The sequence below is a fragment of the Halichoerus grypus genome, chromosome X (assembly GCF_964656455.1).
Source record: "Halichoerus grypus chromosome X, mHalGry1.hap1.1, whole genome shotgun sequence".
Taxonomy (NCBI): Eukaryota; Metazoa; Chordata; class Mammalia; order Carnivora; family Phocidae; genus Halichoerus; species Halichoerus grypus.
This window is the reverse complement of record NC_135727.1, coordinates 7187874-7205768: the sequence shown is the minus strand read 5'-3', so window position 1 is coordinate 7205768 and position 17895 is coordinate 7187874.

Here is a 17895-nt window from a genome sequence, read left to right as displayed (position 1 = left end):
GTTATGTAAGTTGCCAACGTAATTGAGAAAGGACTCAGGAAGTCTGAATGATAAGGTCTTTGTAAAGCTTTGATCACTGAGTCAGCCTTAGTTTGGAGCTTTGTCTCACTCCAATGACAAAAGGAATATCCTACAGGAGGAAGAACTTTTCAAGTTACTGCCTGATAAATAATTGCTGGCTTCCTTGAAGTTATGGTAAAACAATATGACCCCAGGATTGTAAGAGGAAGGTACAGCACAAAAAGGTTAGATATTTCTCACACTGGAGTACCCCATGGGTTCAAGTAACTATAACGCAGCAACAATGGAGTTTTTTTCTCCACTACAAATATCTATCTTGGAATTCCACATGCAATCCTACTTTAATCATATGCCTTAGTACATGACCTCTTTAGATCACTTCCAAATCGAATAGTATCTAACAGCATTATTTTCTTTTTATATTCATAATTAATTATTGACCATTTGCTTTATGTCTGTCACTGTCAGAGATAAATAAGATGCAGGACTTGACTTTAAGGAATGCACAGTTACTATAGAAGACCAGTTGACACCATTGGAATGGCAAGTACAATAATGTGGCAGGTTATGAATACAGTGGTTAAAAGCATATGCTTTGGAATCATATAGATCTGTGTTTGTTGCATCCTAGTTGTGTGATAATGAGTAATTTTCTTAACCTTGCTTTGCCTCTCTTTCATTATCTATAAAATGATAAAGATAGTACTTCCCTCATGTTGTATTATTTTTATTATGACAGAAGTGAACTTCATAATATTTTGGAAGCCCAAAGACAAAATCATCAATTATTCCTAAGTTTGTCAAGGAAGGTTTCACAGAGCAAACTTTGAAGTTAGCCAAAGAATTGTGCAATAGCATTACATGTTTGGAAACCTCTGAGGTCTTGGGGATGGGGAAAAGGTAAAGATATAAGGATGTGAGGACGATATAAGGAAGCAAGACACAAGATGAGAAGGCAGAGAGAGGAAAAGAGGTAAACTAGATCTTTAAATGTCATGCCAAGAATTTGGTTTTTAATTTATAGACAATGGAATATCCAAAACTGATCACTTGATCTCTGCTCTGAAATATACTTCTACTCCAAGTTCTCTATCTCAATAAGTCACATCACTCTCCAACCAATTTCTCAAGCAAGGAATCTACCCAATTCACAAGAAAATCTTGGCAGTTCTGCCTCCAAATATCCCAAACCCACCCATATTTTCTGTCTTCACTGTCACAACCCTAGGGCAAGATAACATCACTCCTAACCTGGACTATTTCAATAGCCTGTTAACTGGATTCCCTGCTCTTTCTCCCCTAAGAGAAATCCGTTCTCTACAATGCAGCCAAAATGATCTTCTAGAACATAAATTGGATCATGTCATTATCATGGCTTTCTACTAAATTTAGAATAAAATATAAACTCTTTACATGGCCTACAAGGCCCTACATGATATGGATCCTGATTTCTTCAGCTTCTGTAAGAGGACTTTCTATTCTTCGTACATGCCAAATTCTTTCCTTCTTAAAGCATTTGTCCATGTTGTTCTTTTTGCTTAAAACATTCTTATCTAACTGTTCACCTAGACAATTCCTATTCATTGTTCAGGACTCAGTTTAAATGCCATTTTGTCAAAGAAGTTCTCCCAAAACTAATCCCCTAATCTAACATATATCCCCCATTGTTCTCACACTAAATCCTCTCCATTTCCTTTATAATACCTATTACAATCGTATACTAGTGAGATTTTTATATCTGTCTCATGCATTAAACCTTAAGTCCCTTAGAAGCAGATCACTCTGTGTTTTGGTCAGCACTACATCCCCAGAACTTAGTCCAATATTTGGCATAGGAAAGGTGCTCAATAAATATTTGCTGAATGGATAAATGAAAAAATGAATTAATCCTCTATATGGCACAACCATACTTACATTTAAATGCATTGGGCTTTGAGGTGAAAACTCTTGTTTTCATTTACTGGTCATGATCTTGACTCTTAGGGAGTGTGATTATTTTTTTTTAAAGATTTTATTTATTTATTTGACAGAGAGAGGGATAGCCAGAGCTGGAATACAAGCAGGGGGAGTTGGAGAGGGAGAAGCAGGCTTCCTGCTGATCAGGGAGCCCGATGCGGGGCTCGATCCCAGGACCCTGGGATCATGACCTGAGCTGAAGGCAGACACTTAATGACTGAGCTACCCAGGAGCCCCCGGGAGTGTGATTATTAGCGTTCGTAGGTCCTCTAGTTATAATATCTTCAAATTCCCAATGCCCTATTAACCAGGAGAAAGAACAGGTTTAAGTATTAAATGAGATTTTTTTCATGTTGAACTTCTGCAATTTGTGAGACACCTGGCAGACAGAGTTTGAATCAACAATTGGCCAAAAATATAGATTTGAGAACCAGTATTGTGTAAGTAATAGCAATACTAGATGAGATCACCACAGGAAAATATTTAGTTAGAGAAGAGTGACAAGAATGAACACCTGCCTAATTGAGAGACTGAAGATGCAGATAAAAGAAATGAGCAAGTAGAAGGAATGAGCAAGATCCTAAATGATCAAAGTGGAAAAAGGATAATTGGAAAAATATGGTATCACTAAAACCATGAAAATTTTAAGAATAGAAAGCAGGTATCAAATTCTATCAGAGAAGATGAAGATCCAAATATATTTATTGGGTGTAGTAACATAGGAATATCCTCAATGCCATCATAGATATTTCTGTGAATTAATGGATTTGGAAACAAGACTGAAAGCAGGGTAAGGAGTTGATGGTAGCAGGCAAATGGAGACAGTGTATGTATACTATTTTGTGGAGAAATTTAATTGAGAAGGGATGTAGCAGCACCGCAACAACTGGGAACTTGTTAGAAATGTAATCCTCAAGCCCCACTACAGACTCTCAGGGGTTGAGAAAGAATTTTGAGGAAACTGGCAAGGATTTGAATAAATAGATGCTCCTAGAATAGGGGAATGATCAAGAAAAACCTTCTCCAGTGGCATTAAAAATTCAACTGAGGCTGCATATCAAATAGTCTCCACAGTGGCAAATTACTGTCCTTGAGCTGATCATGATTGCTGCTGTGGTAGCAATTATCTCCAGCCCTATTTGGGAACTTGTAGAAAGAAATGAAGTCATAGTATGAGCTTGGCCCAGAATTGAAGGTTGGCAGGGTAAATGTTGTTAGGTATTGAGAGTCCTAAAGAGAAGCTTGGTTGACTTAGGAATCCAGGCTCAACAGAGAGGAAAATGTGATGGGCAATGTGGGGCAGACCCTAAGGAAAGGGAAGATTAAATGCCAGGACTCCTTGGTGAAGTCAAACATCAAGTTCAGAGGACCTGAAGGATGGAGGAAGCTATCAGAACAGGAGCTATTGATATGGCCAATGAAAGTTTAATAATAATAGTTAATAGTAATAAAGAAGAAGGAGGAGTCTGAAGAAGAGGAGAAGAAGTATTTTTTAGCTTATTGATAGCAAGGTATTGCTACCTGTTAATCAATTGCTTTGTCTTTCCTATGTTCTGGGTATTTTGCTAGGTACTTTAAATGTTTTAACTCATTTAATCCTTACCAAGGCTTACAAAGGTGAAATGTCTTATCTGAGGTCATACAGCTAGGAAGTGGATTCAGCACAGGTCTGTTGACAGCAAATGCTGGGAATATACTTATGAGGCTAAATTTAGACTTCACCAATATCACCATCACTACCACCTAAAAATATTACAGAGCATCTGGATAAATTTGTACCACGCTAGGAATCTAGGCTGGAAGATGAAATATGATGTGGTTCCTGCCCTCAAGGGCCTTATAATTTAGCTGGAGTTCCAGGAAAGCAATGTAAGATTATCACTTACAGTACAGATACTGTCAGCTAGGGACTGAACAAATACTACCAGCAAAAATTAATTTGGGGGCAACAGATGAAGGCATAATTCTTCAATGCTAAGAAGATCAACAGAGTTGTGGGGTGTAACTGTATCTAAAAAATAGGTCTTCAATGGTAAAGATAGTGAGAAGTCCACTAAGCATAGGAAACTATATGGCCAGAGATAGGGGCCTTCCTTAAAACCCACTGATATGTGGAGGGAAAAAATTAGCTTTCCAGTTTTGGCAGAAACAGAAAAGCTGTATAATAATAATAATAATAACTACCATGTACAGATTTATGAGTTGCAAAGTCATTTATATGGATTATCTATTCTAATCTTCACAGCAACTTTGAGAAGTTTGTGTGTCTTTAACGTACAGATATAAAAATTGAGGCTTGGAAAGGTATAGGACTTTTTCAGGGTCATCACAATGCAAGTGGCAGAGCTGGGATTTGATCCAGGACTATCTGATCCCAGAGCCTAAACACTTGGCCACCCTTCCGTATCACTCCTCTAAAGTAATGCTAGGTTGGAGGGCCTGAAAGTCACCAGGTCAGGGAAGCAATCTTCAGGAAGCTCCTTACTCAAGCAAATCAATGTAAATGCATGTTTAGTAAGTACCATTATGGTACTGGTTGAATGTCTGTCTGAAAATCCTCAACAACAATTATCTTCCATTCCATTACTGTAGGACTTCTGACCATTCTACTTCCTTGTCTTGTTCTTTCCTGATTTCCCCTTGGTTCTCAATTTAAGTTTAGAAACAATGTATTACATTTTGCACCATAATCATTTTTGTCCCTTGTCTTGTAGCAAGGTAAAGAAAACAGAGAGAAGCTTCAAGACAATGGCATTTTCAAAATGACAAAAGTGCATCCATTCAGGAACCTGTGGTGTGCCGAATTGAATGGAACTGCTCTCCTCAGGGGAATGAGAAGATAAAAGGGGGTCACTAAATATGAGCTAAAGTGGGAGGCTGATTCACATCTATAACAAGAAGCAACCAGGCTTGTTGATCTACCATTGAAAACTGGAGCTATGGAAGGCACAAGGTAATTACTGATGCAGAAATAGACCATTCTAGACAGCACTTTCACTCACCCTAAGATCCTAAAGGAAAAAGCCCTTCAGAAAGTGCATTTTCATCAGCAAATTTTAAGCAATTAAATGCCATCTTTAGCAGCTTTACACATTAGCAATTTAATGTATATTTATGAATGTTGAATTCTTTAGAGTAAAGGGAATGAGAATCTTATCAAAATTAAGCAAGGCATCAAGACTGCAAAACACACACACACAAAATTATACTGAAGTCGTAAAATTGTCCAGGTTGTAACATAAATCACAGCAATTCAGATGAAGATAAAAGGCTAGAACTAGTTCATCCCTACATGTTAGCCGGACAACACACTGAGTGATTCATTTTGTCAACAATAGTAAGAGTTGTTTGCTAAATTATACCTGTTAACTGGTCTGAGGATCCAACCAGGTATAATGCTTCTAGGTGTATAATTGTTTTGGACGAAGAACATTTTACTTTGACAAAGTTTTCCTGGACTCTTCATTCATTAGTTACAAAGTCCTGAAAAATATTTTGAAACAAAACAACATTGTTATATTTACCTTTCCATGATCATTGCCAGTACCCTAAACTGGCACTCATGCCCTCACACTTAATGGCGTTGTTGTCCTAAGTGGTATTCCTGCATCTTGCCCCTCCTACACATTGCTGGCCAAATGCATTCAACAGTTACTGACAGCCTTGTATATGTCAGGCAGGGTCCTGGGTGCTTGGATTTATTAGTAATCAAAACAAAGAGCCCTGACCCCGTAAACCTGATATTATAGCAGTAGTAGATAGGCAATAAAAATGCATAACAAATGATAAATTATACTGTGTTAGACTGATGAGTAGTAAGTGCTGTAGGAAAGAAAAAGAGAACAGAAGGAGATACATAAGATCTTCCCCAAGCAGCAATTTTTATCATGCTATTGACCCCACCCACCCCCATTTATCAGCCTTCAATGCCTCCCTGTTATCCATTTGTTTACATGGAAACTCTGCAGCCTGTCAGTGGTTTCTGTTCTCTGCCTCACACTGAGGACTGCACTGCTACTTCTTTTCCATCTTTATTCTCTGTCACTCCCCACCAGCAGTGTCCTGCTCCAGCAAAGCCAATGAGGTTCCAATAAGGAGCTCACAATAATAGCAGATAAAATAAATGAATACTTACTATGTGCTGGACCTCGTGGTAAACTCTTCACCTACACTACCTTATTTCATCCTTACATCCTCACATTGTCTAAATGAGGTAGTTATTAGTATTATCTTCATTTTGCAGATGAGGAAATTAAAGTATGGAGAGTAAATTGCTCAAGGTCACACACTTGAGTAACTTGCTGAGCTATGTTAGAACTCGGATCTGTCTGACACCAAAGCCTGTGCTCTTGACCAGTATGTGCTGGATTTTTAAGGATGACCTAAAACTATTGCACCAGACCAGGGTTTGGCAAACTTTTTCTGTAAAGGGCCAGATAAAAAATATTTTAGGCTTTGCAGACAATATGCCTGTCTGTGACAACGACTCAACACTGCCAGTGGAGCATGAAAGCAAGCGTAGACAATATGTTAACAAATGGGCATGACTGTGTGCCAATAAAACTTCATTCATAAAAATAGGCAGTGGGCTAGATTGGGTGAATAGGCCCATGGTTTGCCAACCCCTGGACTAGACCGAACACTTCTCCTAGTCCATGAGCTCCATGAAGTCAATGACCAGGTCTTATGCATCTTGGAAATTCCAGTGCCATCTATACTGATGGGACGCTGAAGCCCAGAGTTCACAAAGTTTGTAAGTGATGAATCTAGGATGCTGACCTATGCTGTTTGATTCTAGATCTTATATTCTTGACTCATGCTAGCATGCCTCTCAAGGATTAACTAATATCATATGCATAAAGTTCTTACATAGTGCCTAGCACATAGTAAGTCCTCAAAAATAATAGTGGTCAACATTATCATCACCTAAAAAAAGAAGCACTTGGGTACAGAATAGTGAGGGCTATTACAGGCAGTTTACAAACAAAATAAAACAAAAGTTATTTTCTCCAGCTTTATTGAGGTATAACTGACAGAACTGTATATATTTAAAGTATACAATTCCCACAGTCAAGTTCATTAACACATCCATGACCTCACACAGTTACTTTTTTCTGGTATGTGGTGAGAATGCTTAAGATCTACTCTCTTAGCAAATTTCAAGTATATAATACAGTATAATTAACTACAGTCACCATGTTGTACATTACATCCCCAGAACTTAATATTTAAAAATACTTTTTAAATGCCTGATAGGATCTAGTGAAAGTCATGTCAGTCTTGATTGGTGATATATTCACAAACAGTCCACAAAAACCAGGAAAATATGATAGCAGCATCAGTCCTTACCAGGACTTTAGTAACAGAAAGGGATTAACTTCATCCGTAAACACCAAGTTTCTTGTGGGTGTAGTCCAACCTGGCACTAACTCGGGGTTAGGTCAGGGTCTTGTCATCTTAGAAAACAGAAGGGCAAGACCCAGAAACCAGGCCAGGGCCTTCAAAGATCCTGTCTGCTGCAAGATGTAACATGAATGGTTATCCAAGTAAACTGGCTTCTATACACTCTCTTGGGGTCTGGTTGCTACTTGGTAACCCATGACCTGCCTGCCTATGAATTCTGACTTTGCCTTGGGTTCTCATGTTTTTGGGTTGGGTACACAAACAGCCTCAATATCACCTTAGTCTGACACTTAATGCTGGTTGGTCTTGGCTCCTCTGTAAAATCCCTCCACAGGGCTATGCTGCTACTGATAAGCAGACACAACCAGCCTGCTTCTTTCCTGCTGCCCTCTGCTGCCTTCTACCTGCTATATTCACTTAGCAATACCAACTTTGCAGACCTCAGCTGAGTTGTGCACAATACCACCTCTGGAATGCCGCATCCCAGGATATTGCACAATGAGATAGATAGATAGACAGATGATAGATAGATAGATAGATAGATAGATAGATAGATAGATAAGTAGACAGCTTTTACTGGCAGAGAAAAAAATGTGTCTTGCATGTGACACTTGATCTGGAATCAGAGGATTTCCTCAGATGGGATTTTCTATCATTATAAAGTACTTACTCATGGGCCAAATCATTTTTCTCCAGATTCCCCACAGGATAGAGTGTAATGTCTAATACAATTAGGTTTTGTAGGTAAATAAATTGTTCTTTCTGTGTTCAAGATAATAAAGTTGTCATTTCTAAATTATTTGCATTAGCCATCCCTCTCCCTCCCCAATTCCTACATAAGAGCTTTCCATGCAGAAGAAATTTCAATGAGAAAAAGCAGGCAGGTCAGAATGAATGCTTTGATTACAGGAAAAAAACAACAATCTCAGAACCACTAGATGATAGGGATTGCGAAAAAAATGGGATGGGAGACAATATCTGAGGTGTGTTAGGAGTCCAGTTCCATTTAGTCATCTGTGCACTCCTTAATTCATTAAGCAAACTTTTAATTGCATATTTCCTGTTTCACAAAGATGAGTAAGACTGTCATTGTGATGCTCACTATTTAGTGGAAAAAACAATTAAAATAGGTTATTATCACTCACTGCAATGAGCATTTCCAATATCTAGAAAATTTATCCCCCAGCCTTAACATGGCTAGGTCCACTTCATTATTCACAGCTCAAAAACTACTTCCTTAGGAGATTTTCCTTGATCACCTCCTCTGAAGGAGTCACTCCATCCTTCCAATGCTTTTCCTTTTCATGTGTTCTTTTACTACTTAGCAAACTTTTAAATCATTAGGCCAGTTATGTGAAATTGCCATTTTTAAGTCAAAAATCAGCTATTTCATGTGATTCAACCAAATATATATATATTTTCAACACAATACATTTTTATTTGTATATTCACTTGTTTGTATCACCCTTTATCTCCATGAAGGCAAAGACCATATCTATTTTCCTTATTGCCACATTCTTAGTACGTAGCACAGTGCCAAATACAGTGTAAATATTCAATAAATGCTAGGTGTTACAGGTACTCTTATTATCATCATTATAACTGTATAAATATTTTTGGATTAATATATGCTAAAATGGTAGAATTCAAATAATATGGGAGCACATAGCACATAGAAGGAACACCTAACGCAGAATTTTCTATTGGGATACTAGGTTAAGAGAAAGAGAGTTATTTAAATTAAGGCCCCCCAAAAATGACTGGTAGTCAAGAAAAAGAAAGGAGGTACAATAAAGGGTATTTTAGGAGGAAAAGTCAGCATGTGCTAAGGTTCACACATGACAGTGAGCATGGCCTGCGTTTCAAGAAACTGAGAGTCCACTGTGGCTTGAGTGAAGGGCATACCAAGAGCAGAAGGAGCTAAAGTCAAAGTGTTAGGCAAGGGCCAATAACTAAGGGCCTTGTGAGCCACAGCAAGGAGTCTGGGTTGTACTACAAGGGTGATAGAAAGCCATTGAAGAGTTTGCAGAGAAAAGTGACATATGAAGGACAGGGCTGAAGCTCTCCGTGTAGAAAGAACTGGAAAGGTGAAAGGATGTAAGAAGTGAGATCAGTTAGAAAGAAGTCTAGTGCATGATCTGGGTTAGAGATTAGGAGAATCTAAAGCAGAGAAATGAGAGTGCAGCTGAAGAGGAAAGGCAGATTCAAGAGTTTTTTAGGGCTTTGTGAATGGTTTAGAAGTAAGAGAAAGGTTTCTGGCTTGGGCAATTTGGCACATGGTAGAGCCATTTACTGAGATGGGTAACCCTTGAGAAGGAAGAGGTCAGGTTAAGAGTTGTTGAGATCAGTTTTAAACATGTTGAGATTCTAGAATCACATTCATAGGTAAAAAGGAACCACACAATGGCAGGAAGGAGGCAACTGGTTGTAAGGACATAGATATGGGAAGCTAAAAATCCAGAGAGCTGTGTAATTTCATAATAAAACATTTGGTAAAACCATTGCTTTTGATAACTTGGAAGGCAGCCTATCTTCCTATTGAACGGTAGCTTTTGGAGAAAATGTTTTTAAAAAGCCAGAGTATAAGTATGTGTTGAAGGTTGCTTCCTATGTTTAGCAGAGTGATGACTCAATAAGTTTAATGAAGTATTACAAGAGAAATAGGAGATCAGGAAAGAATACTCGGGTTTGCAAGTTGAAATGAAAAAGAATAATAGGGTCCAGAAATTTGAAATTTCCATGGGATTAGAAAAGCTGACTGCTTTTGGAACACAGAAAATATAAAGTAAGACTGACAAAGACTTTGACCAAAAAACACCCATTAAAAGTTTGCTGGTAAACAAAGAGACTCAGTTTAAGGGTGTTACCTACCTACAAACCCATAATCTCAGGTGGTCTCAAGGTAGCAGCATGAAGTTAAGAGAGGAAGGCATCGGGTAAGAAAACTAGGGAACAGAGGGGACTTAATGATGTCTAAGAAATAACTTTGGGCATAATTACTGGCACACTAAACTTCCTGTGAGCAAATAGATGGAAACCTACCATGTTTTTTTTTCAGTAGTAATTTCCAATGGAATATATAAAATCTATAAAAAAAAATTGAGTCCCAAATTAGCACCAGCAAGAAGCATGCTGCAAAATGTGTACATTTCCCAAGAGAGAATGTCCCCTCCACATTGATGGTAAAGCCCAGTACCAAAGACTACCAGGGAAATGCATGTAGTCAAAATTAGGTTTTTTACCTCATTGAGGCAAGAAAGACTACACACCATGAGAAATCATAGGGTGCCTCAGTAAGAGGGAGTTAGGATGGCACATGAGTTTGCTAGGGCTACCATAGCAAATACCACAGACTGGTGGCTTAACAGAAATTTATTTCTCACAGTTCTGGAGGCTAGAAGTCTGAAGTTGAGGTGTCAACAGGTTCTGTTTTTTCTGAGGCCTCTCTTCTGGACTTGCAGAGAGCTGTCTTCTGCCTGTGTCCTCACATGGCCTTTTCTCTGTGCACACCCACTCTGGTGTCTGTGAGTCCTAATCTTCTCTTTTTATAAGGATACCAGTCAGATCAGATTAGGGCCCACTCTAAAGATCTCATTTTAACTTTACCACCTCTTTAAATATAGGATAACCAAACGCGGTCATATTCTGAGGTTAGGATTGCAACATATGAATTTTGGGGAGGGGAGCACACACAATTCAGACCTTAGCAGATGGGACTGTTTGGGCTTGGGCTGCATAATTTTAGGGAGGATTTAAAGAAATAGGGGAATCTTTCCTGGATTGAAAAGTATCAGGAAACAGGGACAATTCCGCAATTTAGTATTGTAAGTTTTATCTAGGAATGATATGGGGCTAGAGTCACCATTGGTAAACTAGTGATATTACCAAGAATGAGAGGTGTTCAGTTATTTTTTGTGGTTACATGGTATTCTTGCTTTTTGTCTGTGTTTAGTCATGATTACTGAATGGTCTTGTTTTTTCTCTTATTTCATCAAGGTCACAGAGTGATCTCTTTCAAGTAATGTTGATATTGTATGGAATTGTTTATTTCAGCAGGGAACACCATGGCCTAGCTATTTAGCAATAAACACCATAGCCTAAATTTAGTTGCTGGGCCTGCTACCAGCTGTCAGCTGTCGAGGCTGTTTATTTCTTTCTCACCCACTTCAGATGTGGCAATGAAGAAGAATGAACAATAAAGAATATCCCAGAATGTGTAGCCAGGGGCCACTGAGAGTAATAGAAAAGAGGAATTCCTTTAAGAAAGCAAAATTAGGGGCTTATCACAGAAATTTCTTCAGTGCCATGGCAGGGAAATCTTACAGTATCTGCCCGGCAGAATTCCATCATTGCTCTGGATCAGTGATTGCTATACATTTCCCAATTTTCCTTTTCTTAATGGGATTTCTTATTGTTTTCACCCTTCCCTACTCCACAATTCCATATTGGGTACAGTGAGGTGGAGGTACTGATAAATTAGCTTGTCTTTTTAGGTCATGGGGAGTCAGAACATAAGGAACAATATCAAGATCTGATTGAGCTAGATTTAGTGACTACCTGAGATTTTGGGGTATCTCACTTAAAAAGGTCTCAAATGTGTGCTGTGTGTGAGAAAGACACAAAGGAATATTTTAGCCAGAATGGCAAACACAGCAGAGACAGCTAGCAATTCACATACTGCAATTCCTAGCCTTACTTGCATCAGCTGCGGTTAAATGAATGCGATCTAGCCAACAAAATGTGACAGGAAATGATGTGAGCCATATTAATCCCTGATGCATTAGAATTTCTCAAGTAATTCAGGTTCTTTTCCCTTTCCAGCTGACTTGGATGGAGATTACCATGGAGACCAAAGAGGCCAAGTATGACAACAGCAAGGTCTTTGTCAGCCTTGGCCATTGCATAATTGTTTGTAGAAGAACCAACCTCTGCAACCAGAAGCATCCATCTTGCACCTTCAAATGAGCAAGAAATAAATCTATATTTTGATCAGGCCATTATACACTTGGATATATATTCATTACAGCAGCTGGTGATATCCTAATCTCAGCCTTGTTTAATATAGTTATTGATTGATTCAATGGTTGGTTAGTTGTTGGTTGACTGGCATACTAGAAAAAAAGATATAAACCCTTAGAAGCACACAATTCTTGAGAAAGGTACATTTTTTTGCTTGCATATTTAACTGCACCTAGGTTATATCCCCCTAGCACCTTAAAAAGTAACCATTATACAACAACAAAATGTCTTTGCCCTTGGGTTTCCTAAGCATCATATGTACTGCATAGGGGAATGCCATCAAAGATGTCACTACTAACACTCCTCTTATAGCCCCTCTTAACCAATTCCTTCTAGAGCTTGTGGAAAGAAAAATGTTTATTTTATTTAATGAATTCATACACTTACTCACACTAAAACCAGAATAACTACATGATGCATGTTTTCCTATTTGTTGTAGATCTTAAGTTTACATCTGAGTTTCATGATACCTGCCTTCAGAGAGGGTTTTTTCATATATTCCATTCCTTCCAGCACCTTATTTATGTGTTTTATTCAATGTAAAGGTCTTTCCTCTTAGAAAATTCATATTTCTATATATGTTGCTTTGCACATTTCTTAGAAGCAGACATTGGATGTTCATATACTTGCATATTTACCTTTCTCCTTCAATTCTTCTCAGTGTTCTGTATGATCCTTAAAGTTTTTAGAAGAAATAAAGTTTTCCCCAATAATTCCAAATGTTCCCATTCCATGTTATTTTTACTTATTTGAAATCATTCAAAGTTATCAGTAGAAAGCTCTGAGTTCACCAATCAGGTTAACAACCCAGAAGCAGCATGGGCTGGGAAGAATACATGCAATTAAAATGGTAGAAGAAGCAAAGAATACCCAACTACCTCTCACTGACTAGTGGAAGCAGAAGGCAGGACAAGACACTTTTACTCATACATCCAACTCAGTACTTTTCTAGCTCATCTTTCTTTTTCCTCCTACCACACTGGAATTCTTGGCTTAGATAGTAGGGAACTGAGAAATAAGAAACACCCTCAGGTAAAGCAAGATCCTCTGGGTGTTTGCTTTCTGTTTAGAATGCACTTTAAACCCAAGGGAAACCCTTGAGTACTGACTCCTGAGCTGCATGACTGGGGCTGGAAAGAGGCTGGGACAGCAGCAGATAGGACTCTCAGAGAGCATTAAAGGGATGTGGATCATCACAGACTCCATCAAGGAAGCCTGCCCAGGAGATGCTGGGAAGACCATAGAAACAGTAGAATGGTGGTTACCAGGGGCTAGGGAAGGGGAAAATCACCCATGGATGATCAAAGGATACAAACTTCTGGTTACAAAATGAGTACGTTCTGAAGATCTAATGGTGATCATAACATGGTGACTATAGTTAACAGAACTGTACAATACACTTGAAAGTTGCTAAGAGAGTATATCTTAAATGTTCTCACCACAAAGAAAATGTTAATTATGTAAGGTACTGGAGGTGTTAACTAACCCTACTATGGTAATCACTGTACAATATATAAGTGTATCAAATCATCACACTGTACACCTTAAACTTATACAATATTAAAGGTCAATTATATCTCAAAAAATAATGGAGATTCTAAATTGTAATACCACACTTTAAAAAGATTTTAAAACATTTTTTTTTGAGAGAGAGAGACAGAGAGAGTGTGTGCAGTAGGGGAGGGGCAGAGGGAGAGAGAGAATCTCAAGCAGATAGCTGCTGAGTACCGAGTGTGATGTGGGACTCGATCTCACGACTGTGAGAGCATGACCTGAGCCAAAATCAAGAGTTGGACACTTAAATGAGCCAACCAGGCACCCCTATAATATGACTTTTTAAAGAATCAGTACTATCTCCTACTCCCACTCCCTTTTCTGTTGCTTGCTCAGGAATATATAAATACACTCATCAAAATATTTTTTTCCAAAGTATTCTGGAGATAACTTTTAAAGAACAGAAGAAATCAATGTATCTGTCAAGAAGTATCAAAGCTTATAAGTAATTTTTGACACTATTCTTTATCAAGTACTTATAGGAAATTTAATCCAAAAAAAGTTAGGTTAATGTCCAAAAGGTCATAAATACATGAGGTTCTCTATTCCATTGAAAAAATTTTTTTTGCATTTGTACCAAACAAAAATCAGCAAATTAACATATCTAGAACCTTAAATTAAAAGCGAACTATGAGTAATTATGGAAAGAATCCAAATGTCCATCAACTGATGAATGGATAAAGAAGATGGGGTGTGTACACACACACACACACACACACACACACACAGGAATATTACTCAGCCATCAAAAAGAATGAAATTTTGCCATTTGTGATGATGTGGATGGAAGTAGAGTGTATTATGCTAAGCAAAATAAGTCAGTCAGAGACAGATAAATACCATATGATTTCACTCATATGGGGAATTTAAGAAACAAAACAGATGAATGTAGGGGAAGGGAAGGAAAAATAAAGTAAGATAAAAACAGAGAGGGAGGCAAACCATAAGAGACTCTTAACTATAAAGAACAAACTGAGGATTGCTGGAGGGGTGGTGGGTGGGGGGATGGGGTAACTGGGTGATGGGCATTAAGGAGGGCACGTGATGGAATGAGCACTGGGTGTTATACGTAAATGATGAATCACTGAATTCTACTCCTGAAACCAATACTGCACTTTATGTTAACTAACTTGAGTTTAAATAAAAAATTGGAAGAAAAATCATTCATTCATTCATTTATTCATTCATTCATTTTTTAAAAAAGTGAACAATGAGTATTACTAAAAAATGGGTTATATAAAAATTATGGTCAAGACAAGCCCCAGAGATGAGCTCACACCAAGATGAGCAAAGGATTCATTAATTATTGATGGATTTGTGAAAAATAATTGGGAAGTAGTATGGTGCAGTAAAAAGATTACCTTAAAACTAGTCCTAGATCCTTTCAGCACTTACTGCTTAATTAACTAAGTATCAAGAAAAAGAGAGTGAACACTGAGATAAGCTAAATTCATCCCCCTATGAAAGTCTTGAGTGGCAAAGGTGAAAATAATCTCCAAAGATTATTATTATTATTGAAAGTTTCAGAATTTTTTTCTGACAGTACGCACTCTTGTTATAAACAATCTCCAAAGATTATTTTTACCAAGGTTTACCTCAGTAGGTTTGGAATGTTTATTTCTATTGAAATAAAATGTGCAACATAAATGTTATTTAATTACATAGGCCTTCTTGATTTTGCTCTGCCAATATAGAACCATAACATACTGAGTAGGTACTATGGCCCCCAAATTGCTTCTATCTAAAAGTTTACATAAGAAATCTTGAGTTATCTAAAAGTTTACATAAGAAATCTTGAGTGGGACTTTATAAAAGCTTTTATGGTTTTTCTCCTTGCCAAAGCTATGATACCAAGCCCAAGGTACACTCTCCACCAGATTTCACATACAGTACATATAAATTTAGGTGAAATCCTCTCTTCTTAAGCCCCCTCCCTGCCCCCAATTTTGATAATGTCCTTGATCTGTCAAGAAGTGACTTCCTAACCACCTGTGAAATTAGGACCCTCTAGTCAGATAACAGGCCAATTTGCTGGAGGGGCTTTGTAGGCTTTAACTCCATGTTTCTTAACAGTGGGCTTGCCACATCTGATTAAAAGAGAATCATTCTCAAATATGTTACTCCAGGTAGGGCCTTGGTTGCACAACTGAGTTGGTCAATTATAACCTGGTAAAAAGGAGGACATATTCTTTTTTAAAATTTAAATTCAATTAATTAACATATAATGTATTATTGGTTTCAGAGGTAGAGGTCAGTGATTCATCAGGCTTATATAACACCCAATGCTCATTACATCACATGCCGTCCTTAATGTCCATCACCCAGTTACCCCATCCCCCCCACCCCACCCCCTCCAGCAACCCTCAGTTTGTTTCCTAGAGTTAAGAGTCTCTTATGGTTTGTCTCCCTCTCTGGTTTTGTCTTGCTTTATTTTTTTTTATTATGTCATGTTAATCACCATACATTACACCATTAGTTTTTGATGTAGTGTTCCATGATTCATTGTTTGCATATAACACCTAGTGCTCCATTCAGTACATACCCTTTTTAATACCCATAACTGGGCTAACCAACCCCCCACGCCTTCCCCTCAAGAAGCCTCAGTTTGTTTCTCAGAGTCCATAGTCTCTCATGGTTCGTCTCCCCCTCTGAGTTCCCCCCCTTCATTTTTCCCTTCCTGCTATCTTCTTCTTTTTTTTTTAACATATAATGTATTACTTGTTTCAGAGGTACTTTATTTTTTCCTCTCTTCCTCTATGATCCTCTGTTTTGTTTCTTAAATTTCACATATGAGTGAGATCATATGATAATTGTCTTTCTCTGATTGACTTATTTCGCTTAGCATAATACCCTCTAGTTCCATCCATGTCATTGCAAATGGCAAGGTTTCATTTTTTTTTTTTTTAAGATTTTATTTATTTATTTGACAGAGAGAGACACAGTGAGAGAGGGAACACAAGCAGGGGGAGAGGGAGAAGCAGGCCTCCCGCGGAGCAGAGAGCCCGATATGGGACTCGATCCCAGGACCCTGGGACCATGACCCGAGCCGAAGGCAGTTGCTCAACAACTGAGCCACCCAGGCGCCCCAAGGTTTCATTTTTTGATGGCTAAGTAGTATTCCATTGTACATATATACTGCATCTTCTTTATCCATTCATCTGTGGATGGACATCTGGGCTCTTTCCATAGTTTGGCTATTGTGGACATTGCTGCTATAAACATCAGGGTGTACATACCCCTTCGGATCCCTACATTTGTATCTTTGGGGTAAATACCCAGTAGTGCAATTGCTGGGTCATAGGGTAGCTCTATTTTCAACTTTTTGAGGAACAGGAGGACATATTCTTATAAACCAATGCCAGTAATTATATTGCCATGAGAAGAAAGGAGATTCAGTAAATGTATTTGCTCTGAGTTCTGAGAGGTCAGTAAGAATCAGCTACAATTTAAAGATGATTCATTTCAGTTTATAGAAACACAATCTAAATTGTGGTTAGAAAGACCTAAATAAAGATAAAGGCCTTTCTAATATAAAATAACATAAAACTTATGCTACCCATATTCCAGATAACCACAATGAAATATCTCTTATCAGTTTACTCAGTCCTGTGTAATTAATTCTTATTTCTCTAGGTCCTGGGTCAGTAGTCTCCTTTATGATATATGTGTGCTTGGGGACTACAAAGTGTCTTAGAAATCCCTACCTAGTCCACTAATACAAGCTTAAACTTGTCTGACAGGTGTTGGCTCAAAAGTCAAGGGTCTACGGCCTATGTTTTCGTCTAAAAATTTTGATTTCTGGTCTGACATTCAAGTCTTTCACCCATTTTGAGTTAATTTTTCATGCATGGTATGAGATAGGGGTCTGATTTCATTCTTTTGCATTTGGCTCCAGTTCTACCAGTACCACTTATTGAAGAAACTGTCCTTTTTACATTGTAT